Source organism: Salarias fasciatus, assembly GCF_902148845.1.
Source record: "Salarias fasciatus chromosome 7 unlocalized genomic scaffold, fSalaFa1.1 super_scaffold_4, whole genome shotgun sequence".
In the NCBI taxonomy this organism is placed as follows: domain Eukaryota; kingdom Metazoa; phylum Chordata; class Actinopteri; order Blenniiformes; family Blenniidae; genus Salarias; species Salarias fasciatus.
Window position 1 is genome coordinate 9,998,622 of NW_021941229.1, and position 27,239 is coordinate 10,025,860.

Sequence of the window (27,239 nt, forward strand, 5' to 3'; positions counted from 1 at the left end):
TTCAAGAGTAACTCTTCCAGCAGGAGCAGGAATAGACAGGGGGAATGTAGCCATGGATATTGTCACTAGGATGCACCCATGAAGCAAGAATTCCCACAGGGACAAGTAGCCAGAGGATGCAAAACAAACAGATGTCCCAAGTCACAACCATTTTCTCCTGAAAAAAAAAAAAAAAATCCCTCCGGTTTTTGAAAACTTCACAGTGAAAGATCCACAGTGAAATCACAAAAAAAGTACATTTCCTCATGAAGGGTCACCGTCAAGGTACAACAGTGATGCTGAGAGGTAATGAGAAAGGAAATACTGAAATTAGAAGCATGAAAAGCAGACAAGATTTTTTTTCTCTCTCTCACTTTTGGATTTGATGACAAAAAAAGGACATCGTAAAGTGAGGTCTGTGCACACTGACAATGAGTAATCCACTCCAAAACGGGTCTCTATTAGCCGGCCTGCTCTGTGGCAGTGAGAGCCCACATGGTTACTCACCAAAACTCTGGCATGCCGCTGCACATTCACTCAGCTTTACAAGACAGAAAACGAGACAGCGCGGAGAGGGGGGAGAAAAAAGAAAAAAAAAAAAAAAACTACAAAAAGGGAAAAGTGGGAAGGCAGGAAGAGCCAAAGGGACTGGACTAAAATGAACAAAACAGGATGACAGGATGAAAGACTGGCATTCAACAATTCACAAACATGTCAGTAGTTGGATTAAAGTCTTTTCAGTACAGCAGTCTCCTTAACCTAATTTTCTATCCCCACGCATACATGCACACATGCTGTTTTGAAGTGTGGTGACATAACAAATTATTACAGGATGTCCTGTTCATGAGGATGGGTTGCTGTTGTTAGACCCTAAGTCGTCAATTAAAGATTAACAAAGGTGGATGTGTAATTTAGCCTGCAGCTGCTCATTAATCTGTACACATGTGTGTGTGTTTTAAGGACAGGTCAACACTTCTTCAGGGGTTATCTAACCTGAGCATCCATAAGTGTGTTTGAGGGCGAGCGAAAGAACACACACTGGTACTTTGCATGTGCACACTGAATCAACACAGGCAAGGCCGGCCAGCACAGAGGAGGAGGAATTACAAAGGCTGTGGTGTTTGCACTGGTCACCATGGCAATTTCTGCACACCCTGATTGTCTGACCTTTCCAGGCGACAACAACGTAGCTGACTGGCGTACGTGCATGTGAGTGTGTGTGTTGGGCTGGTTTAGTTGAACATGTGACAACAAAAGATAAGACATTAACAAAACAGGCGTTTGCTCCTTGTGCAGCATTTATATGCTGCTCAGATCTTTCAGAGTCTCAGCTTCCTTTTAAACGAGTAAAAACTCTCTTAAAATTGTCAAAAACGCATTTCTGTATCTTTTATTATCATCATTTATTCTTTGTTTCTATTTGAATTACTTAACTTGCTTCAATGGACACATTAAAGGAGTCATATTATGCTATTTTTCAGTCACGTCATATAGGTCACGGATGCCCAAAAACATAGTATATAAGTTTGTTTGCCCCAAATTCGTCCTATGTTTGGAGTTTGAGCATTCTAAAAAGTGGCTCTGAGGAGCCTTCTTCAGAACAGCCTGTTTTTGACAGCCTATTTTCTGTGATGATCTTGAACGCATCTGGCCACGCCCACCTCGTAAATTCACTGTCGTTAAGAAAGCACCTTACAGGAAGTTACACCGGAAGTTTCAAAATAAAACACAATGTACGACCTCACGGACGTAAACTTTTTCCTATATGTTGTTATTACGCCACCTCGGGAGGCACGAGAATCAGCTCAACAGGGTCCCAGACAGTAGCGAACGCGGAAATTACCGTTTTTATGTAGAATGAACCATACAAAAGGAACTATTGGATAAAGAAAAGCACTCATTTGAGATCGAAACATAAACCATGTACTCATCCTTGCTGGAAGTACTACAAATTACAGATCAATGTGGCTGGACGAGCAGAGCGACCTTGCAGAAGCGAAATGAGGTGTGTTTTTTTTTTATTTTCTGTTTATATCATGTGTTGTTCGTGTGATATCAAGAGCACGACAACCTCTCAGAGGAGCAGCCCTCTTCATCCGGACGGCGCTGCCGGTGTGTGTTGACTTTGCAACCCGCGCGCAGTGCGCCTCCGCTGGGCTCCGCAGCTGAACAGCGTCCTGGCAAGGAGAGGAGCGGCCCAGCGGCTGCGCGCGAGCCGTGCGTCTCCGCCGGCTTCGGGACCAGCTTCCGTGGAACAGCTCCGGGCCGTTTACCCAATCGGCCCCAACTCGGCTCCTGGAAGTCAGACGCCCGGGCGCCGTCACAGCCGCGGCCGACTCAAAGTGCCTCTCTGCTGGGGAGAGGAGCTCCGCTACGTTCCCATCCGAGCTAAATGTGGCTAAGCTAGCAAAAACTGTCAGCTCGTCAGCTGACCCACCTGAAGACGGCGGAGGAGCTGACTTTACGAAAACACTGGCGATGGATGACAAAATACAGCCGAGATGAGCGACCTATCCGGGGGCCGGCCAAAGGCTGGATTCTCTTCCGGGGGGGGGGGAGTGGCGTTCCTCTTCCTGACGTCAGAAAGAGGGAGATTGCAGAACCACGTGTTTGAGTGTATATTTTCTCAAAAGTGGAGCGCACAATTGAGGGAGGTGACAGAATTTTTCACTTCTGGGGGATCATACAGAGGCTCTGGGAGGCAATATGACTGTAAAGACACCTTTTTACAGTGAATTTTGCATAATATGACTCCTTTAATAATTAGGTATGCAGATTTTTAGTTTCCTGAAGTTACTAATCTTTCTGTTTTTCATTTTTGTTTCAGTTTTTAAAAACTCTAGTCACCTAAGAGGGGTGAGCCAAACACTAAACGAGTACTCGTTAAGAATAATGCATTTTTGCCGAATCCGAGTATAGCCCGAGCATTGTCCGTCATTATTCGAACTCGTGCTGATGGGAAATCCTCATTGGGCACAAACTGCTGTCTTCACTCTGTCACGCTCTGTGATTGGCCAGTCACACACACAGCGCCCACTCCTCCTGCACAGACTGGCTCTAGCCAGAGAAGCGGTGTCTTTCGCTTCCACTCAGACAGTGACAACGCGATCTCTCTGTGGTTGGTTGGCCTGACTCTATATATAACTTTCAAAATATTCATGTTTTGACTAAAATTAAAAAAAAAAAAAAAACTTGTACATTGTATCATTAAGACTGTTCTGTAAATAGTTTTCAGATAAACAATAAATATAGCAACTTCTGAGTAATCCATATCAATTTCAGACTTAAAATACTGTAATTTATGCCCCAACCTATTTCCAGTTAAACCACACCCACTTCATGTTTAGGCCACGCCCCCTCTGAGTACAGATATGGATACAGACACAGATACTGGTGTACTCACTCATCCCTATCATCTAAACTTGTGGGGAAAACATATACTGTCAGCAATACAGCAGCAAAATTTAAACCAATGTGAATATTAGGGATGCACCGATTTCGCCTTCTCAAGGATGGAGGACATGTACTCACCTTCAGCAAATTACCAACACCAGACATGACTAACACCCATATCAGTACTTATTAAACACCCTAAAGCATTGCTGTCCAAAGTTGGTCCTGGAGGGCCGCAGCCCTGCATGTTTTCCATGTCTTCCTAATTCAACACAACTGACTCACTTGGCATTTTCTGGATGGATCAAACATGAGGGAACTGCTGTCAGGTTCTGAGGTGAACACAAGTTCTCAATTGGTGTGTCCAGCATGAAGCCTTTTCACCAGCAGTGTTATCAGATAAACTGTCAACATGAGGGAAGAAAAACCTGCGTCTGAACGATAAGTCAGACATTACTGACAGAACTGACTTTAGTCCCTGTACATTTTAAGCTTGCGTGGCCGATTCAAATCCAACAGAGATCCTAGAACCAGCTGACAAGGGAATAAATCAAAGAAGAAGAAAACTGTGTCTACAAGACAGATAGAGAGAATGGTCAGTGGTGTTACCGTCCAGAAACCAATGGCAGAAAACGGTTCAGCCAGGCATCAAAATCAAAACCACCCAATGGTGATAGGTCTTAAGTGCACAGGAGATAAGCACTCTGCTGAAGTGGAAAAATGAGAGGTCGTGTTCCTGAGGGCAAGTACAGGTGATAAGAAGAGGACATCTGTTACCGAGGAAGGAGAAGCTGGGAGGGTGGTGAAATGTTCTTCTGATCAGTAAGCAATCATCCCAGGTCTGGCAAGAGTTTCACTGCTTCTATACAATCAGTGCTTTGTCATATGTTTAAACTGTGGAAGTGTTTTGGCTTATATAATAAAATAGGAGCTTCATGGAGGCCAACATGGCAGAGGCTGCTAATACGGCTGAACTCATAGTTGGACGTAAGCAATGCTCCTTCAACCACACACGGCATGACGAATGGACAAAAGATAGGCGCACATAAATATATGAAGCCATGGTGGATTTTGAAAACCAGAGTAAAGCAGACTACGAATACTAATCCATGCTAGTGCTATCCAGCAATCAAACTGCTGGGCTTGTGTCCAATTTTTGCCCAGGCCTAAACACACAAAAAGTAATGTCTGCCATGTGTGTACAGAGATAGCACCAAGCCAACCCACAGACCAAGGCCTGAGTGTGTGTGTGAGAGTGAGACAAAATAGGGCGGGATGAGTACTTCGGAGAAAAAGAGAGGGAATATAAAATGCAAAACAGCTTTCAGCTTGTTAGTGAAAAGAACATTTTCCATCAAGTTGTTAGTCTCTTCAAAAGTTAAAAAAAAATATGACTGTGTGCGGGAGTTTGGCCCAAGAAACACAAACCTGTACTGTTTTGTGTGTGTGTGTGTGTGTGTGTGTGTGTGTGTGTGTGTGTGTGTGTGTGTGTGTGTGTGTGTGTGTGTGTGTGTGTGTGTGTGCGCAGGGGGGGGGGTGCAGTATCTTGGCCTTAGCTCTACAACACTGGAATTTCCTTCAGCTAGACCGCCAGGGCAAGATGGCTACCATATGCCAGTTATTCACACATGCAAACGCACATACACACATACATACACAATCCCGCAAGCACACAGGTCTGTAACGCAGAGCCTCCAACCTCCTGTATAAACAAACACAGGCTGAGATGCATAATGAGGTGAACCCTGAACTAAACATCCAAATTCACACACATGTGCCATGATCTGGTGTGGACAAATGCAGCCGTGCTCAGCATTGCAAGTGTGCATGCATGTTGGAAGATCCAATTTAAGGGTGGTCAAGAATCACATGTCACAAGCAACTGAAGCGTTATCTCACACACCTCCAACCACTAAATATGTGATTTCAGCCCTCCTCAATACAGTTTTATAAACATGACTCAGTTTGATGGTAAAGTTAACAACACTTGACAAAGAGTGGGTTAACTGAATAGCAAAACGACATAAAGATAAGAGTGCTGGTCATTTCAGAAACTGTCTTCAAAATCCCAGTTTTTCATTTTTAAAAAGCCCAAATGCTCCAATTTTTGATCAGCAAAATGAAAATTTGGTTGGTACCTTGTCTTTCATGAGAATATGTTAAAAGATATTCAGCACAATCATCTTTCACATCCTTCTGACATGTGAGGACCAAAAAAAAAAAGAAAAACTAATACAGAAAACAAGGAAATATGAAAAACCAATCGGTGATAAATGACTGATGACCAGTGAACACTGAGCAGATGTCAGAATCTTATCGACGCCTGTTCACAGTGCATCACAGTGAATTTCTCTTACTTTTCCCACAGCTGGCAACATGCAAACATCTGGTGACTTATTAAATTCTAAAGTTGTTTCTCACTGGAGGGTGATGATGGAGAGGGAGGAGTGAAACCAAGCTGTATTAAATGACAGCTGCTTCAACTCTGGCCACAGGCAACCATCAATCACATGCATGTGGTAAGGTGTGAGGCGTTTATATTGCTCGGCTTAAGAGGGATGAGAAAAAAAAACTGTCCTGGCAGTCAGTGCCACAGTAAACACCAGTATGTGCTAAAGCTAACCACAGTAAGGGTTTCAACCGTCAGTCTTCTGTATGCAAAGTCACGCTGGAGCTAAAATGCGGCATCTAAAGAACCTTGTCTCAGAATTTAAAGACAAGTAGCAAAGCATCTTCACGACAGTGTTAGATAACAAGTACACAATCAATTTGGTCAACACTGGTAGGGTCATAGTGAGCTGGCTTGTTTCTTAACAATATCCATGAATACAAAGAGTCATTATCAAGAGAATTATATATTTTGTAAATTAGAGTTCATTGTCTCGATGCCAATGTCTGATGTCACTTCTGTCAGAGGGTCCTTTCTTCTTCCAGTAAATTTTCGAACTTCTTCTCTTGGTAACCAGCTTCATAAAGTTTGTGTATCAAATCACTGACGAGAGCCAAGACATTTAGTTCCAGCTTACAAGCACTCCTGCAAGACAAGCGAACGGCCACAAATAGAGAGGCCAAACAGATGCTGTCCAGTGGAACCACATCAGCTGCCAGCAGCAGCCATGGAAGTCTTCATTCAGGGGTCTAACAGTACACAGAACTCATTGTTCACTAAATGCCACAGTTTTGTTTCAAGATCTGTTACAACTCAACACTGTACAGTACGGCTGTGTTTTTCAATGAGAGGTTTGTTTGTTTTTTTAAGTCTTCATAATCCTAAAGCAAAGTGATAACTAGTCTACTGGGCTTTACTTGATCTGTCGCCAAGTCATAACATTCTGGATTTTATTTCTTTGTTTTTGTACCCTTGTCATATATCCCTGGATCCATTCATATCCATGTTAATCAAGGATAACAACCACAGTATCTGTCAAGCAGATGATAGGATAATAAAACTGGAATCGACTGAAACAATAGAGACTAAATTAAGCTGAACAAAGAAAAACTACAGTCTTTGTACCTACTGTGGAGTCACCCAATGACTACAGCTTGGGTTAAGTCTATATAGACTGATAAATAGATCCTAGCCATTCAATGATCCTAGGTTTTCTACATTGGAGCGAGATAGCACTGAAGAGGGTCTGAGATATCTCCGCTTAACTTGCATTAATTTTTAATAGGGTTCTCTGAACAAATGTCTGCGAGTTATATGAACTTTCATCAAGATTCTGATTCATTCATTCTGATTCAGGAGGCAGGGAATTATTTAGATTTTATTGCTGTACAAGTCAAAAATGTGTGACGCACTGAATCCTGTTTGTGACTGGGGCTGTATTGAGGAGGTCCTTGAGGATTTTGTAGTGACTAATATTTTGTAGATATCCCAAACAGTATATAAGTTATGCTTCCTAGGCGTACACGTGGCAGTTCTATCAGTGGTGAAAACACAAAAGTATCAGGGTTAAACGAGCATGCCATCTGTTTCCCCTGCCAAGAAAACTAAGAACTATTTTGTAAAGTCTGTTTTCCATCATTTCAATTCATTCCTATGCTTTTTCCTAACACTGCTTTAATTAATTCTTAAAGTTTAGCTGAGTCCACAATGCACATTTTTTGATGTGTTGCTATTCGCAAAGCCTTGAGGCATCTTTGAGCAATTCCAGCCCTCATTTAACATTAAGCAATAATCACCTCATTCACTTTCATTCTATGTAAAGCCAGGTCCAATAAGGTACCAGTGCCAACCGAACAAGCTACGATAAATTGCTGATGACATTTGTTTACAAGCTTTGCTTTTCTTGTAAATGCACAGCAAGAGACGAAACAAAGCGAACACACAGAAAGTGACAAAAGAAACATTTCCACTAACAAAGTTGACCATAGATGTGATCTCACCACTCAACGTGTTTAGCTGTGCTTAACTACGCTTAACTGTTTGGACGACATTCAACTGGAGTCAGCTGGCAGCACCAGAATATTACCGTAAACCACAGCATTTTATAACCGTGGTTTGGAAAATTCCACAGCAATAGTGTCCCGCTTGAAGCTCCCAGTCGTCTGCACACTGATCTAAACATTTGTCAGTGCATCTAGCAGTGGGCTGTGTCCAATCACACGTCCTAATGGAGTGCGTTTGTGAGTCTCGCGACTGCTTTGTGCTGTTTGCTTCGCTTGTTGAAATGTAGCAGAACAGCCTGAGTCGGTGCTCCTAGTAGCTGCAAGAAGATGATGGTCCAACAAACATCTGCTCTGTATGAGCCAATGACAAGCTCTTTAAACATACACCCACCTCCCCTCCCACATCTGCTCTCTGTTATCCAACAAAGCCTCACACACAGGCAGACGCAGCCACAGGCGTACAGGGACACACATACACAAGTACGCTTGTGAGATCAATTACCAGCCCCGCAAAGCCAATATACGTACATATTACAAGCAATGACAAAGCCCAATGGAGAGCAAAGAACTAAAGGCAAAGACTTGAAAAACGTTCTTCTCTGAGTTTTGGTTCTGTGATTCAAAGCTGCGTTTGCGTTATTTGCTCGTAAAACAAATTAATCAATTCTGAAGGCAATAAATAGATCGGTTGTGGGCCGTTTGTTCCCCTGAAAACTCACGCTGCTGAATACATTAGTCAAACTCAACTTTGGCGCATGTGTTGCTGATGATAGCTGCATCAGGCAGAGTCCAAGTCAATAAGCTTGCAGGTTGAGCAGCCAGCAAATACTGTGGAGTTCTGCTTTGCCACACGTCTCTGATGAGCCGCTGCGAGTCCATGTATCTGTGTGTGTGTGTGTGTGTGTGAGTGAGTGTGCACGCGCAGGCGTTTCTCTGCGCGTCCATGTATATTTGACTGGCGCCATTCTACTGCTGGGAGCAATTATAAAGACATGAAGCAGATAGCTGAAGATTGCTGTTTTATGCAACGCCGAGAAGCACACAAGGGCATAAATATATACACACACAAAAATATGGCTAAGTGGAATGTCTGCATGTTAAAAAAAGGTTGTCATTTGTCTCCATTGATAGTATGTCATTACAACGAGAACGGCGGCGACAGAAGTAGTGTAAAGCTTAACTTGCATTAAAGTCGAAAACTTGACTATAAAATGTCAAACAAAGTAGAAAAAAAATGTGACTCTTGACCTGTCCCAAAATGTTGGATATTGTTGTCTGGTTTCCTAATGGCTTTCTTGTGTAACATTAGTGAGACTGAACAACACATCTTGGGCCTGGACTTATGGAGAACTGAGGCTCAGATGTAAATGACTGGCTGTTTGTTGCACCACAGCAGGCAACTTTGTACTTACATGAGTGTTAAACACCACTGGATGTGAAGGACTTTATTGCTGTTTAAAAGCATTTGGTGGAATGAGGGAAAGTGACAAAAATAGCAATAATTGGTGTGTTGTTTTCTTTTCATTCGATGGCTAAAAGGTTAGGGTTAAAATTAAACTTTAGAGACTTTAAAATTGCCTATGGATGTTAATGACTCTATGTATCTTAATGAATGGATGGATTGATGGATAAACAAGTAATAGATTACACTTGCCCACATGTTAGGAAAACAAGCTAATAACTGCAGGTTTGCAAGATCAAATCCCTTTATTCCTTGGCTGAATGAACACGGACCTCTAAACCCAAACCGGTTAGGTTGCAACCTCTTGAACATCAGGACATCCTGAAAACAGCTAGTGTCAAATCAAACATGTGGCTTAGACACTCTGCTGTGGCGCACTGGAACGGAGCAGACACACTCCCTCAGTGTATTAATGTCACATAGATGTCACTACTGATGATTCAGAAGTTCACATGAATCAACTGGAGTGGATGTGCATGACATGCTTTTCATTCAAAACTTTACACTGACAAAATAATTGTCTGGGTTTTATTTTTTTAAGTATTCCTGTCTGACAGGAAAACGTGAACTATTAAAATTGATCATAATTATAGTGCTTTTCTCTGTTGATAATTATAAACCTGGATTTTAGCAGTGAAAGCAAAGCAGTGCACTTCTGTTCAATTCGAAACACCCCAACACACACACACACACACACACACACACACACACAAATTAACTTGTTGTGTGACAGATGCAAGACTGCTGATGCAACCATGATCCATGCATACTGTTGGAGGGGTGTTAAAAGATGATGTGGGGAACCACCCCCCCCCCCCCAACACTAGAAGAGGCTGCCCTCCCTTCCATCTTTACACTGAAAAGAGTAAAGATTCATAATCTGGTAACCATAGCATAATGCTACTGTGGACACATCACATCAGGGAAAACAGGCTTGGGCAAATATGCGATACAATTAATAACTAAACAAGTCTACACTGACATAAAAAAAAAAAAATCAAAGGTTTTTACACAAAGTCATTTAACGTTTTCAGCAAAGTCACTGAATCTAACATAAATCTATTTCTACTAGCTACAACCTGTTTATTTAAAGCAATAGTAACTGATAGTAAATGAAACCACTGTCAGGCATGGCTGAATGAAACTGAAGAAGAAACAAGAGTGTAGCTAAGCTTAACATCAATAAAATTCTGACTATAACCATGCCTACAAACATAGGCATACTCTTGTTTTATTGCTTTTCTTTTATTGCTTTTGTATACTTAGAGATGACATATTATGTCGTTTCTATCAACAGCCACTGCAGTCCTGGGTGTCCTCATGAAACACGCTTTTGGCCAAAAACACTAAAGAATAAATTTCAACAGCAGATTTTTCAACCGGAGTAGGAGTACCATGTATGAGTTAGTGAAGATGTTTTTTCCTCATGGTAAATGTGGCGAACTTTACGTGTTTGTGACGACTGCCACACAGCAGGCGGAGCAACTTGAACATGTGTTCAGCGGGAAGGAAAGACATGGGAAACATATACATCCCAACTACACAAACATGGCAGGACATACATGTGCATACGCTCACTGACTCGCACAGACTTGGAAATCCCGCCCACTACCACCCACACATCCACACATCCACACACCCACACACCCACACACCCACACACTCACATACACACACGCACACGCGCGCACACACGACCCTTGCTCGCTGAAGCAATGAGTCACTCTGCTGGGAACTCCATGCTTTCCCCATTACAACAGACTGGCTGACTGACTGCCCCAACATGCAGATAGAGCCAGGTAAGAGAGAGATAGAGAGAAAGAGAGCGATAACAAAGAAAAAGTAAAGTACATACATATTAAAAACACAGAGAAAACACTTAACGGGTTTGGGAGATGTGATGATCATGAAGTGTCAGACCAAATGAGGCAATGAAATCATTCTGTGTTAACTCTCAGCGGTCTTGCAACTCCACACAAAAGCGGAGTAAAACAGTGAGTTTAACATCCAGGAACAGCACATCATAAACCAGAGCGCGCATATGAGAAACTCATGCCTTTTTATTACTACTGTCTGACTGCCTCTGCAAAAATCCTTCTGGCAAGGAGACAAAGAAGAAGAAAGAGAAGAAAAGGAGGAGCAAGACACCGAGCAATGTTAATGTAAACCATATTTGGAGCAGTTAATGCCTGTCCTGCTACTCATAAACTGCACTGAACAGAACACTAATCGAATGTATATAAAGAAAAGTTCATAATTAAACACAACGCTCACTGAGGCTTTCATGTACTCCCTGTATTGTAAACAGGAAGCGATTTGTTTTATGTCTTGTATCTCGCTTTAACATATACAGACAGCAGAGGGCTTCAAATTCTACCTCGTAATATGGCAGTTAAATGAATAAACCTTCATTGAAAGTTTGGATGAAAAAATACCAACAGCAATTCACAGAACTGAATCCTCAAAGCTAAAAGCAAACTTCATCTAATGCCAAATCTACAAAATTTCTTTTTTCTTCAACAAAATATCTGTAGTTATTACTGTAATGTGGGCTGTCGATGCTAAAAGTACTGAGCTGGACATGTCAATAACCTTTATGTGAGAACCACAAATAAAGTCAGCAGCACTTTAGGATTAGCTCAGGATAACATGTTATATTTAACAGTTATTCGTAATATTGCACTTGGCATTGGTGTAAGATTTCTATTGCAGGATGACAGTAACTGACACGATTAGGTATCAACTAGGGATGCTTAAATGCCACAAGTAAATTTGGACGCCAGTCAATGCTGAGGACCAATATGAGTACTCAGAAACGCAGACGTAGTAAGTGTTGATTCAGCTGCTCCCTTTCACAGGGCTATGCTAGTTTTTGCAACTTGCATCTTAGATTTGGCTCTGTAGGCCTTCCAGCTACGATCAGGATTAAAGTCAGGTTTACCGTATTCAAGGTTGAGACCTAACAAGATTCGGAGCAACAGTATATACCACAATTACAATTCTTAGAATTACTTAAAGCGTACTTAGTGTCCATTTGCCACAACTGCCAAAGATTGTGGCATTGCTAAAGAGAAAAAAAGAGCCAAACTGTTGTTTATCCAAACAATTCTCAACTCACAATCAAATCACTAACCAACACTTGCCAACTATATTATTTGGAGTCAGCTTCATCTGTGTCACTGTTGATTATTTCAAATCTCAACACGATATTGCTCTTTCTTCACTGATTGCTTACTCTACTAGGCTGCACGATATCAACATGTGTTATTTCAAAAACAAAACACACATTTAGGTCTGAATGCTTTGGGATTTCAACTTCCAGATATGTTTTTTTTGTTTGTTTGTTTTTTTTGTCTTGCATACTAATTTACAACTATTGTGTCGGGGAGACTTGCTCACTCACACACTTTGTGACCTCAGACACACACATGTACATAGTGGGCGGGCATCTATCTCATCTGACTGACATACAAAGCATGTCTGCATTCCAGGTTGAAACAATCTAATGCAGACAACATTAAGACAGAAAAATCGTTTTCCATGTTCTCAGAGTTTAAAACAAAGTCATGCTAAAAAAAAAAAGAGAGAGACCTGCATTTAGGAAACTATGGCTGATTAACTTTTAGCTAAAGGCTGTATGCATGTTGAGATTGTTGTAGGTCTATTAATCCATTAATCAACAGTGCCAAAACCATTATTAAGTGTGATGAGACTGGAAGCCTTCATAATCCCACAAGAAACAAACAAAACAATAAACACGCACCACAATTGGACAATTATGTTCAAAAACCATGCAAAAACATTTTCACAACAGCAAAATGCTCAATTAAAGTCAAGCTGAGGAGCCTTTTAAGTTAAAAAAAAGAATTGAACAATATATTTGCAAAAACAAAAGAAACAAACATTGCACTTGTTCATTTGGTTTATTCAAATGTGTTGGAGTATCACACATGCTTTCATTTTGCGAACACAGAAAATGAAAGTAAATTGTGAGAGTGACGAACATTTGGCCATGGGGGAAAATGTTATCCAAGTGATTTGCCTTTCTAAAAAGTATTTTACTGACATTGCTTATGTTTAATTCATTGCAGATTGGAATGTGGTGAAATCAGGATGGAAAGAGAAGGAGGGAGAGCTGGAGCAGGAACGGAGAAAAGTGAAAAGAACAAAAAGGAGGGAGAAATAACATTCTTAACAGCACAAACAGCTGGTGATAAGAACACCTGACGCTAAAAAAAAAACTTAACAAGTGGAAAAAATGAGTGAAGCCTCTGTGAGTCGTTTATTTTCGAGTAAATGGGTCCAAAAATAATAATACAGACAGAGCGAGGACACAGCTGGATTAACTCAATTAACAGCTGGATGGGTCTGCTTCTTCAACATCTGCCACACCTTGTCATCTTGCTTTCAACAGTTCAGATGTTGACCTTTCCAACAAGCGAACGATATTAGACAGGCTTGTACTGGAGGGCTACCTCACATTAGCTGTAAACCTCCATTAAAACATTAAAACGTATATTTTGCGGCTTGGTTTGTATTTACAAATTGACTCAAGCTTGCTCACACTAGATGAAAAGATCACAGAGAGGTAAGCAAGCAGCTCTCACACACTGCACACCACATTGAGGTTTCTCTCTCTCTCACACACACACACACACACACACACACACACACACACACACACACACACACACACACACACACACACACACACAGCATCAGTGTACACTGGAAGATGGACAGTACAGCTATTCAGTCAAAGCAGACGCTGGTGCAAACACACCCTATATATGCCAGGCTAAAGTGAAACTCATCAGGCGCAATGACGAAATCTGAGCAGAAGTAGACAAAGGGGCAAAGCCGTTTCATGCCAGCTATCTCCGCAAAGTAGATTAGACTTTAATTGACGGAGAGAGAAAAACAGACATCAACAACCTCTAATCACTCTGTGATTGCTGCAAGCAGGATTCAAAGCAAACCATAACAATGTTTCTTTCAGAATAATCGAGTGACAAAGTAAGAAAATGCCCTCATCAGACTGCCTGGCTCTGCAGCACCAACCTGACTCGCAAACAGCAGACCTTCCAAACGGTTTGCTTGAGATAGCATGGAGAGATAGCGGGTTGATTTACAGTCCACCGCCATGATTTGGTTTCAAAGTTTGTTGATTTTGAGCCACCCTTCGTTCATGTGTACGTGTCTTCTCTGTGTGTGTGTGTGTGTGTGTGTGTGTGTGTGTGTGTGTGTGTGTGTGTGTGTGTGTGTGTGTGTGTGTGTGTGTGTGTGTGTGTGTGTGTGTGTGTGTGTGTGTGTGTGTGTGTGTGTGATTCAGAAAGCAGATTATGAAGCATGTTTAAGATCAAAGGCAGCAGCAGGGAGGAATGAGGGTCTCAGGGTTCAAATCTGATGATACATTTAAGGCACTGCTTTCAAAATGCAACACAATTCACCGCATTCAGTAACATTTATGCGTTTACCACTAACTCAGCTATAAAACGTTCAAGTCCACTGGGAGTCATGACACTCTTTGGGGCCACCCTGTTTGCCATTGATGATGTACTCACACATGTGCATAAAGGACTATTTGCTACAGGGGTGAAGTGCATGTGTAGTTGCAGAAAAAGTGTTTTCAAAAAGTTCCAACTTAGGAGCCACTTTCAAAAAGTTGTGTTTTCAGTGGTTCCAAGCACCAATTTCACCTTAATGGACACTCAAAACACTACGAAGTCTTCCATTTTCACTTGAATGTCATGTAAACTGGCCCTGAGACAAACTTCTGCTCTCTAAAAGGCTTTTTACTTACAAAAGCCTGAAGAAGAAAACTGAAAGGTGTGAGCGCAAACCACAAAAACCCCTGATGCATTGCTTCAAGCTCAGCGTACCTGAGAGACAACAATAGGCTCATGTGATCCACATAAAACACAATTTCAGAAACAAATCTCATAATGTACTCAACACAGATTTCAAACAATCAGGTCTCTTTTGTAGAGATCTCAGGCGAACAGAACCTCCAGAGGCAATAAAGTGGAAGACACCTCTCTTCGTGCGGTTATTTCCTCCTACTGCAGTGTTTCCAAACACATTAGCCATGTTGACCTAACAGAAAGGCTCCATTTGAAAATCATTTACACAAACGGAGTCCATATGGTCACCCATTACGGTTACCGAACACAAAGTAGAGAGGCATGCTTCCCTTCACGACTATTTGTCTCCGTGGCATCTCATCCAATCCGATCCAGACACAGTTGTGGACACATGATTTCAAATGTTTATTTGTTGACACACTATTGGCATTTTCTGTTGACTCATGGTTGCTCTGGTGCTCTGGTGGTCATGCTCTGGCTCTGGTTGCTTCTCATGTTCATCCAAAAAAACATCTGAGACCTCTCACTTGACGGTCCTCTATGAACAATCTCGCCTCAAAGTGTTTCACTCCATATATTTACTAAATAAATCCAAAGTTTAGCATCATTTAGCACATATATCTACTTTAAAGTGAAGCTCATTATTTATTTTTTGTTTGGTTTTAACTGAAGCTCTGCAGAGCATTTCTGAAATGCAATGATGTCAGTGATGCCAGCTTGACTCATTGCAACCAACCCGAACTGAGGCCGTAAAGCTGTCTTCAAAACAGCTTTTTGTTTGGTAGAAAAATTCCAAGACACTGAAAACTGCACCCAATGCTGGCACATTTATCCAACTGAGATAGACAGAGCAATTGCGCACAATAAAGCAAGACGTGATTCAGACCCTCAGTAATTAACTACAAATGTCAAGCATTTCATTTACCCGTCAATGAGAAACTGAACTTCAAAGCATTCTTTTCTTTACGGGAAAAGAGAAAATGTTTTAGTCGTTTCGTACTTGCTGAGACTACTGATTTGATAATTCTTCATTTACAGACTTTCTTGGAGATTATTGCACAATATTTGGAAATACTAATTCAAACCATTTCTAGGACATCATAAAAAAATCCCTATACAATGTAACTTATGAAAAGCCTATGAAAAGAGATATGTTCAAAACAAACCAATAGATTAAAAATATACATAAGATTATATAAAATCAAGCAGCAAGACAAACTTTTTTTCCCAATCAGGATTTTACTTCAAAAAATATGTTGTTTCTAAAACCACATTTAGAGTTACAAAGATCCATCACTCGCTGTGTAAACATTCAAGCATATCACCCTATTTATATATAGCTAACAAATCTCTCATCAACAAATGTGCAGCATTGACAGGCCTCCTCAAAGCAACTCAAACGACATCTTTCTGAATTAATTAGCATCAAAAGGCACTGTTAGCAGAAGTTCATGTTACGCATGTAAAAGCAGACAATACTGTGTATTTCATCATCATGTCGGATCACCACAGTGGGACTCTGAGCAAGGCCTTCGGCCCCCCACTGGTAAATCTTCAAAACACACGGACCACATGATCGACTGTGATGTTCCCTGAAAGGGGCAAAACAACCTCTTACCGTGACGTGGTTAAAAAACTGTGGCTCACACCCCAGGAAGCTTCAGTTCCAGTATTATTACTCATGAACTCAGAGCACAGGATAGGAAGGTCAAAGGATAACTGTCTGAGCAACACATATCAAGTGAGTCTGCTGCTCATCAGATTCAGTCAAACACTCACACATGAGCAAATCTCTCATACCTATATCCCAAATAGGGCTCTTTTTTTCTACAATACAAATATCTAATTCTGATGCCAGCCTCAAGTTTAAAAAGCTAGTTAGATTTTGGCTCACTGATATTTTTTCATATCCATAACACACAAACAGCGCGTTCAATCATCATCACGTGCAAGAGAACGCACACATAATAGAAATCTCATGCTGTAGTGTGAATATCTTCTGAGAAATACTGCTATTGTAGCCTCATTTGCCTCTGTCACCTGTGTGCCAAATCAGATTTGATCGACACGCTCGATAGCACTCATTCATCCTCCTTTAAGACTGCTAACGCTCCATAAAGACAACAAACACAAGCTGGGAAGCAAAGCAAAGGAGGCACACAGGTAAAAGGACACAGGGAGCTCATAAAACCATAAAAAGGAGACATAACAAAAGATAAAGAAGAAGTGAAACTGTGATAGAGAAACAAACCTTCCAGGAGAGAGAAAGAAAAATACAAAGACATACAAACACCAAGAGACTTTGCCACTATATGTTCTCACTGTCACATAATTTAAAGTGACAAGTCTATCAATTATGGACGGACAGGGGAGTAAAAATAGTGAACAGATAAAGATGCTGTGGTCAAACACCGTTTCTACCCAGCTGGATCACACAGTATTCTGTCTCAGACACATCTCACACTTAAGGCACTAAGCTTAAGTAATTACCTAATGCGATGAGTAATACATCTTTCAAATACACTTTAAATCCTAGACCACCCACTGCTGCTCTATGTCAACACAATGCCAAACAATAATTTAAAGGAGCGTTTGCTTTTGCTTTAGTTTTTCTCCCCCAAAAACCATCTCTTCAGGGATCTTCTTTTAATTTCAGACCATTTTCTACTTGTACAGGACAAAGGACAAGTAGCATCAGCAAACAGTTGAGGCTGATGCCCTGTCTATGTAAAAAGTAAGAGGCATAAAAAGGAAATAAACGTTTGACAAAAAATATTTTCAAGATGATTTCAAGATGGCTTCATTTAGAGTTGGTGATGATTGTGATTAAGCATATCAAATCTGACTGATTAAAAAAAAAGCTTCAATTCAATGACTCACACTGGACTGGGTAAAAATGGACAATTTGTCAGTGAAAAATACAGTGAAATGACAAGCTTGGTCACTGTTCTTTTACCTGATGCTCCCCCAGCTGATGTCAGTTTCAGCAGCGCACTCAACAAAAGAGGCTTCTGTCTCCAACAAGGTACCACCACTGATTTACATTTAATGCAAATGCCGATACAAACAAATAAACTGTGTGGTCTTCAAACGCATGAATACTCAAAACTTGCTCCCCTACTCTGTCGCACAAGTGGGACAAAGTTTCTTGGGGGGAAAAACTTCATTTGCATATGCAAACTGAAGCCACTGCATGGGTTGCTGTCGATGACTAAACAGACAAGACAAAGACAAGCATCCATTATTCACACCAAGGAAATATCCTTTTTCAACAACTTGAGCCACGGGTTAGAGCTTGAACAACAGCTGATGGCACCTATCACACACCTTAATCCTCTCACAATAAAGTATCCCTTTAAGCTCTGAAAACAATCATTCACACTGTCAAAGGTTGAGTCAAGATCCAAGGAGACTAACTAATCCGGGTCAAGTTATCACTGTAAGAAACTCAGAAAAACCTTCACATTACTATGTTTCATGAGCACATGTGGTCAAAGGAAAAAAAAAAGTTACTTTGCACACACTAAGTTTGTATAGGTGACCAGCGTGAAGCAACTATGCTTTCAACTACTTGAACCCAACAAACAGAAAACAAAGCTTTGTCTTCCACACAGCCATCTTGACTCTTAAAGTAAGTACTATGAGAGTTCACCGAGAGAGTGTGCATTAATGAACCTCTAGAAATAACAAAAAGGTGAATTTATGTGCTCAGCTGAGGAGCTGCTGTAATTGCAAATGATTCATAAATAGAAATATTTTTTGGAGTCAGCAATGACGGTAAAGTCAAGCACCTGCAGGGTGGGAGTCAATACCAACCCGCCAGAATTCTGGTATGTATTTCTGACACACCAGCTTGTAAATCAATCCACTGTGTTCTCCACGCTGGTTTGGCAAGTAACCATCCACGATCTGGACGTATAAATTTTTCTACCAAAGCAATCAATAGAGTATTTTTCCAGTGCAGACCCAACGAGCTGCCAAGCTCTAATAATCTCCACGGTTAGCTCTGTTTTCAAAGTCAACACCACAGTGGACAGGTTCACTACAGCTTATAAACTAGACTCAATAATATGGTGCTTTCACTGGCAGAACTGCATGAAGATGTCAAAGAGTACTCTGCACATTTATTACACACCCGTGTTCATTAACGTTGTGTAACATCTACATGATCACAGGCTGGGACTCACAGATACAAAGCAGGGTTTCCTGAGAGGAAACACTGGAAAGCATATTTGCATGGAAAGGACACACTTATCATGTATTAGAGCTGCCACAGTTCTGAAAAACAATGCTACCTTTCCATGGAAGGAAATGCTCTGAGACACACAGACCAAGAAGAATGAAATAAACAATGAACAGCGGCCACACAGTAGTTCAACGGGTAGCAGTCTTACCTCCTAGAAGGAGGACTATTCCATTTGAATCCAGGTTGGACCTGGGATCATTTTGTCAGGAGATTACACATTCCCACAGTGTGTGTGTGTGTGTGTGTGTGTGTGTGTGTGTGTGTGTGTGTGTGTGTGTGTGTGTGTGTGTGTGTGTTCTCGTATTTCTATCCTTGTCGGGGCCAAATGTCCCCACAAGGATAGCAAAACGTGGAACAACGTGCCTTGTGGGGACCTTTTTCCGGTCCTAAGTAGGAGAAACAGTGTTTTCTTGACCATGTTGTTGTTACTGAAAAAAGTAAAAGTGCAATAACATTTCTTTAGGGTTAGGCTTTGTTGTGGTGTGGGTTAGGGTTAGGGTAAGGGTCAGGGTTAGGGGCTAGACATGAATGGGAGTCAATGGACGGTCCCCACAAGGATAGAAATACAAGACTGTGGGGGTGTGTGTGTGTGTGTGTGTGCGTGTGTGTCTCCCATTTGCCTGGTGACATGCCCAGGGTGTATCCTGCCCTTTGCTCATTGTCAGCTGGGTCCGACTTCAGCACCACACAACCTTGTATTGGATAAAGCAGTTTAGGAAACGGATCATCACAAGTCCAGCAGTAGAGTTGGGTTTACTAACCGCACAGAATTTCCACACCGTTTGTACAAATTATATATATATATATATATATATATATATATATATATATATATATATATATATACTATATGCATTCCTGCAGCTTCTGTTTCTTTTATAGAAGTAAAAATCATTGTGTCATCATCATTAAATGAAAAAGTTTCAAAAGACTGAAAAAACAAAGGTTTGAGAAAAAAGATGCAGTGTTTTTTACACGTCACGCTGCTACAGCTGTAATATCCAACCCAGGCTAATCACTAAGTAATAAAGTACCATAACAGGCTTTAAAAATGCAACGTCCTGCCCACAGGTCACATGAAAGAGTTATAAAAAGATAAGTTCTCAAGTCATACATCAATATTTTGCTGCTTTCTGTTGACCAAGCATCCTCTTGTGTGATTTGCTATAGATTGCTCTTTTCATTTAAAAACTGTCTCTGATACAAAGGACCTCAGAGTCTTTTCTGTTGGCTTTATCCACACCCGTCTTTAATTTCAAGGCAGCTCTTATGTTTATGATTTCAAATTCTGGAACAGGCTGAATAACGTTTCCAAAAGGATCCAGAAACTGCCATGAAGTGGTCTTCTATCTAAAACAGATGCGTATAAACTCAGATCAGGTCCCACTTATTGAGCAGCAAGTATCAGGTTCCTCTTCAGAGACACACATTCAGCTCCCCCTCAGAGAGACAGTTATTGTGAAACTTAAAAGTCTGTAAAGCTGATAAAGAAATAACTACACTTACACTGTCACAGAAGGCGTCATAGGTCCAAGCCACCTAGTGGTTTACAGCTGAAGGGAACATGTTGAATGCAGACAAATATTGCAATATCTACAAATACAAAAGTGTTGGTGAAAGATCATGCAACTCTTTCTTGACTGTTTTCTTTCTATCTTTCTAACTGTTGAAATGGAAAAGTGATCTGAGCTCTTAGTAAGGGACAAAGTGCACCAACAGCAGCAGAGAGGAGGAGAATTACCCTAATCGAGCCCCTGAAAGTTGGTTTAATATCAAGCGCTGACTCTTTCTGTCTCTCACATACGCACTTGAAGAACAGCATGGCCTCAGACCTGGCAGCCGGCACTACCAGTTCTTGGAGCAGCTTTCTCTCTAATTTAAAGTTGATTGCTGTGGGCCCTCTGTGTGTGACTAGTGAAATATGAGTGCGGAGAAGGACTATGGAGCCTTGGCCTGAGTTTAGATGACTGAGTGCGCACATGCAGAGGTTTCAGATCGCCTTGAGTTAACCGTCTATACATGTGTACGTGCATGCATGGATCTGTGTCAAGGTCTGTGTGGAGCCAGCGTGTGCGCGTGTGGTTTTTGGCGAGGACCAGTGTAGATTTGAGCTGCCAGCCAGAGCCGTCCGCAGGGAATCGAGCAAAAGGCAAAAAGTCGGGCTGAATAGCAGCACCTCTCTCGATCTAGAATGAGGTGTTTGGAGCTGAGTTTGACTCAACTGAGCCCAACAGAAAATGAACTGCAAGTTATACTGTACAGCTGCAGGTCTGCCCACAAGACTTAAGCTTTACAACAGATGTTATCATTTCATTACAAACAATGGAGCAAATCTTTGGTTGAGATAACTTGCTGCTTTCTCTTCCATGTGATTATTCAAAAACGTATTCTGAAAAGTAAAAATTGTGAGAAATGTGCACTAATGAACAGATTTTAACTTAAGAAATCCATTAAATCGTTAGTATGTCCCATATTCTTAAACGAAAACACCAAAAACCACATAATACTCAATGGAAGTGAAGCCACAGTAAAAACAAAAAGTGTGCATCACTTTGTAACTGTGTAAATTCTGACCACCAACAAATACAAAACAAGCATCATCTGAATCTATTATATTTAACTTTTATTCGGTAAACTTGTGTATCCTATCAAGATCCTGTTCACATATTTTTAGATAAATTCTGCCACCACACTATGCAGTAGATTTTTGTCCAGTCCCTTGATGTAAACTGTGAACATCAACATGCAGTCTGACAAAACTTCTGTAATCAAAAAAAAACCCTGTCACTGACATACTGTAAAAGGTTGTGGTAGATTTGGATCACTTTAACTCAAGCAGAGTTACAAAATGAAATTGTAAAAACGTTCTGAGAACACTCATTTACTTTATTCATGTAAAGTCCATGCTATAAATTAATCTGACACCCAGACAAATGCTTCAGCCAAAACAAACAGCCCAACTGTCAGCAGAGCTTAAACTGAGGTGTTTCACTCATTTGAAATCTGAGCTGGTGGAGATCCCTTTCTTTTTGAGATATGCACACAACATATAATGTCCAAAGAGCACTTTTGTTCAATGTTTTACTAAGTCAGTAAACCAAAAATACCCCGGACTTTTCCTTTTATAGAGACAGAAGCCTTTAATCCATGGGCAGGCTGAGTTCCCAGAGGTAAACAGCCAGGTGCCCCGTGCCGGTACATTTAGTTTCACAGTGGTAAAGTGGTCGAGAAAGCACAAGAGGTGATGTTCTGCACGGGTGTCCAAACTAATAAACGTCACCCGGAGTGGACTCAGCAGACTCTGAAATCCTGAAACAGTAAATGTTGCTGTAATTGACACCGATGCTGCCAGGGAGTGGCCAGACGCTTGGTTCTTCTCATAACAGAGAGGATGCCGACTCTGGGTAAAGGAAGCAACAATTAGTCAATCTCTCTGCGGAGAATGTACTGAAAGGGTTTTTTTTTTAAGAAAATAAACAGCAATCAAACTAGAAACCACTGAAAAGTTTGGACATATAAACATCAGATGGTTGGTTTGAGCAATTCTGCTGTCGAGTTTCACTGCTGCATAAGATTGGAGTAGGAAAATGAGCTTCTATTGGTCCACAGAGAGGCTCCAAACTACACTTTCTGAGTGTGATCTTTTCCATATCTCAAGCTACCGATGATGAGTCACACCTCCAAAAAAAGAAGAAAAAGATGCGTACTCGTTGCATAATGTTCGGCACACGATATGTACACAGTGGAGCTTCTGAGTATTTAAGTACACAAACAATTTGAAATCATCTTCTGGCCGCCTCATTCCAGGGTCACTAAGCTCTTCCTCACACATCCCGCAGTGGGATTCAAGCCTCAACCTTCCAGTCACAAATTCACTTGTAAGTAAACATCAATCCGTCCATCGATCTGCCAGTTAACAATAGGAAGATCCAAGGTAGTTCATCAGCAAACAAAAACTCAGTCATTCATAAACTAGCCTAAAGAGGAAGTATTTGGGTTGTGGGAAGAAGCCAAAGTACCTTGCAAAGCCTACACATACACAGGAAGAGTATGTAAAAGTCCTTACAGAAAAAAAGCCCCCATCCAGAATCTCAGCATCATCATACTGCAATGATGACTTCTAACTTACTGTACCTCTTGTGTCCTCAATTCACATTTTCATTTAAACCAGCTATCCAATGTAAGAACATTTAAAGCTCCAGATCAATAAAGACGAGGATTCCCCGGGCCAGCATGAAAGGATAGGATACAGGGGTAAAGTCCAACTTTTGCTACAAAAATAAAAGTGACGTTTGATGCACAAAACGTTTAAACCTTTCTATGAAGTATTTCACTCCTGATAGGTGTAAAAGAGCGGTGAACCTTGACCCACTTTTCTCCTTCCAAAACGGGAGTCATTTAGGAAACAGAAATGAAGTGAGTCTGAAGCAAAAGAGCTCTCGATGTTTAGCTTCTCTGATCCCTGTTACCACCTACCTTCACTCTCCTGCTTCTGAGACGCCCCCAGGCTTCATCTTTCTGCTCCGTCTGTTTGCATTCCTGTTGGGCTCTATTTAAAGGCTCCATCACTCCACTGACTACAAGAATGCACATCTGCAGCGAGACCCCCGTCCCACAGTCTCGGTCGTCCCTTGACTTCGTCTGCTCGTGTGCACAGCCATTTATTTTTAATCGGTGAGGTAGCTTTTACCACTGCCCCAAAATTACAATCACAGCATAGCATAAATATACAAGAGGAAAAAGTAGGAAGTTTATCACAGCAACAAGTGCTTTTGTCAAGGGAAGCTCTGCGTTTGTGTTTACAAGGTACAAACAAAACTCCCAGGGGTGAAAGCTACAAATTACAAACAATGATATTATTTACTTTGAAATATGTAATGTTATTCATAGTTTTAGGAATAATTTTATTCATATTGAATAGTTTGGAAGTTTTAATCTTGAGTGTGGGGGATGATGTTTCAAGTGAAACATTGTTTTTGTTTCAAAACAAAATTTACATTTAAACAGCAATGTGTTGAAAACAATGTGTGTTTACACAGAAATAGACATTCTGAAAAATGTTTTCATGTTGAGCTTCCTGTGGGTGCTATTGTCATGCATTATAAACCTCAACAATAGTAAGAACAGGGACATTCCTAGGGACAGACAACAAAGTCAGACTGCTATTAGGGATGATTGCTAAGTATAAAACTATCAAATCCCAGGAGAAATACAGACAGGGAGCTATGCCACTCTGGAGGCCACCATTGTTGTTATTGCAGAACAACTATTTACTATGGACATGGTGCATATGCAAAGCAGCAGCATCTTCAAAAAGTTATCTTTCCCCTGTTTCCACATGAGATGGAGTTTCCAAAAGTTCCAAAGCTTTTTGGAGCGTTTCCTACATGTTTCACCTTGGGATTCATTTTCAAAAAACTGTTTTCAGTGGCCGTGAGCATCACTGCCGTGCAAACGGACACTCAAGATGCAACACGTTGTCACATAAATGGAGCCTAATATTTTTGAAGTCTCATTCTTGAGAGTGGGAAATACTGATGTTTCCACCAAACTTACCTCAAAATATATATGAATGGTTAAGCAAGCATGTGATACCAAAATTCCAGAAATGGGCCAACTATACAAAATTCATATCATCCATTTATATTAAATATCAACCAATTAATCATTTATGTTTCAGTATATCCTCATATGTCTTGTAATTAGTTTGAATGACTCACCATTTCAGGTACTGATAACAACTGTAATTGTGCAGTGATCACTTTCCAATCAATGAATGAAATGTACCTTTAATCTCACTTTCTGTTTGCAATTATGTGTACTACAAATATGTATATTGTTTCAGTCAGTTTAATCCAGTACAGTCAGATTTTGCCATGTTGCTTGCAAATCCTGGGAGCCCTTGCATGGGTGATAACTCTAATATTCCAGGGCATATGAATCCTAAATAAGGGTATCAGGTGTAAAACCCATCCACGTAAGGTGCAAGTTACAATAGTTACCTGTGGCGACCTCTCTGGAAGAGATGCAGTGGAATCAAAAAAAGCTGACACTTTTACTTGAATATTAAAAAATATACTTTTAGTTACAATTGAGTGTATTTCCTGCAGTAATACAGTAGATGTACTGGAGTGAAAACTTCTTTCCACCTCTGACAATTAAGTGCAGTAATATTGTGTTTGAGCAATCTGTGGTAGTCCACCTATGAAAACATAAGCAAACTTGCAAACACAAAGTTGCAGCATACACACCACTTCTGCCACACAATCCATACACGCACAACACAGCATTTATACCTTTATCTTGCAATATAACCATCAGAGCTGAGCACTTCGTTTTGACAGCTTTCACTAATAAGCAGGTTATTGTATTTTGAAATGATCAGTCAAATGAGCACAAGGACATCATATTGACTCAGGTGACTGAACTATCTCTATCAGAGAGGTTTTCCTGGAGCTATTTGGGCTACACAGGCTCAAACAGGCCAGCTAGCAGCATGACACATCCACACAGTGAACAACATTGGAGTAACTGGCTCTCTCCCTGCTGTCCCGTGCACTGAGGCGGATGAACTTCTCGCTCCCCCTCCTCCTCTTCCACCTCCTCCTCCTCCACCCGCAGCCACCTCGCCGTTAATCCCCCCTTCCACCTCCTCCTTTCCCGGCTTTAAAGAAAACAACTCACCTTGAAAGATCTTCCCCCGAGTTAAACTGGCATGATTATATTGTCGTCTTCCATGGCGGCGGACTTCAACGAGTTGTTCCTCGGTTCCGGAGAAGAGACCAGAGACGGACGAGACTAGCGGGGCAGGAGAGCAACAAAGTCGGACAAGCAAGGGAGGGAGGGAGGGGGCGGGGCCGAGGGAGGAGGCACGAGGCCCAGACAGTGGAGGCCGCCGCCCTGATTGGACGGGAGAGCTGTCATTGAGCCGCGAGGAGTGGGCGGGGCCTAACTGTAAAGGGATTATGGAGGCCGAGCTATCAGCGCTGGGTTGAAGTATGAGGAATGTGGCGGGGAAAAACAGACAGGAGCGCTACACGACAAGTGTTTGCATCTACTCCTGTTGTTGTTCACTGTGAAAATGGAGCTCAGCAAATAAATAAGTCATTAAAACTTTTACAATTTCATTTTTTAACTCAGGCATTTTATTGTGTATTGTAAACTTATTCCTGAGGACCTCAGAGGCTGGATGTTTCATGTTCTACAAATTAATCTGAGATTTAAGTCTAAGACCATTCAAAGCTTGATTGACCAGAAGTAAGATTTTGAAGTTGATCTAATCAGAGTGGAAATAACTAATGTAGAATTTGGAATCATTAAAAAAAATGTTTTGAGTGACTCTTGAAATTGGCAGAGCCCCAATTGCTGTCATTCAATAAACTGCATTAGGGTAGCAGTTGTATAAATATTACTCTTGTGGATTTGCTGCTGATCTGAGTATTAGCACATCTATAAATATCTACTCTGACTAAATCACAGCCGTGTTTATATTCACTGCAATGACACTTGTTCTTGTGTGACATTGTTTAATTGTTTATTCCAAATGATTTTAGCCAATCATCGTTAGTCTGTTTATGTTCTCCCTCTATTTGCAAATAATTCCAGATTATTGTTCTTAAAAATCATTTCACAGAGATTTAAAGTAGTCTATCACGCTGGAAAATGATTCCCCAAGTTATGAAAGCTAGCTGTGCCTTCTATCTGTGGACAGATATTCCTTGAATGCCAGGATTTACAAGAGAAATTATTTATATTTTTGCAAAATTGTGAGATAAACAGCATTTCTTTTGCATAGACGGGGAGGTGAGGACCACTGCTTACAGCTCCTGCTATCATTAAGTGGGGATTCAATGATTATTTCCCCCAAAAGCCTTTGTCTTCCTATCAGCAACATCTGGCACTG

General features: G+C 41.0%; 1 protein-coding gene across 1 annotated transcript in view; it reads right to left on the minus strand.

Annotated features, from left to right (window-relative positions):
- The window catches only part of il11ra (interleukin 11 receptor subunit alpha), a 49,185-nt gene extending 23,023 nt beyond the window's left edge, over positions 1 to 26,162 (minus strand). The window contains exon 1 of the mRNA XM_030084593.1: positions 26,021 to 26,162. The gene's annotated coding sequence lies outside the window, so the exon portion shown is untranslated. The remainder of the gene's footprint in view (positions 1 to 26,020) is intronic.
- Between the last annotated feature and the right edge of the window lie 1,077 nt (positions 26,163 to 27,239).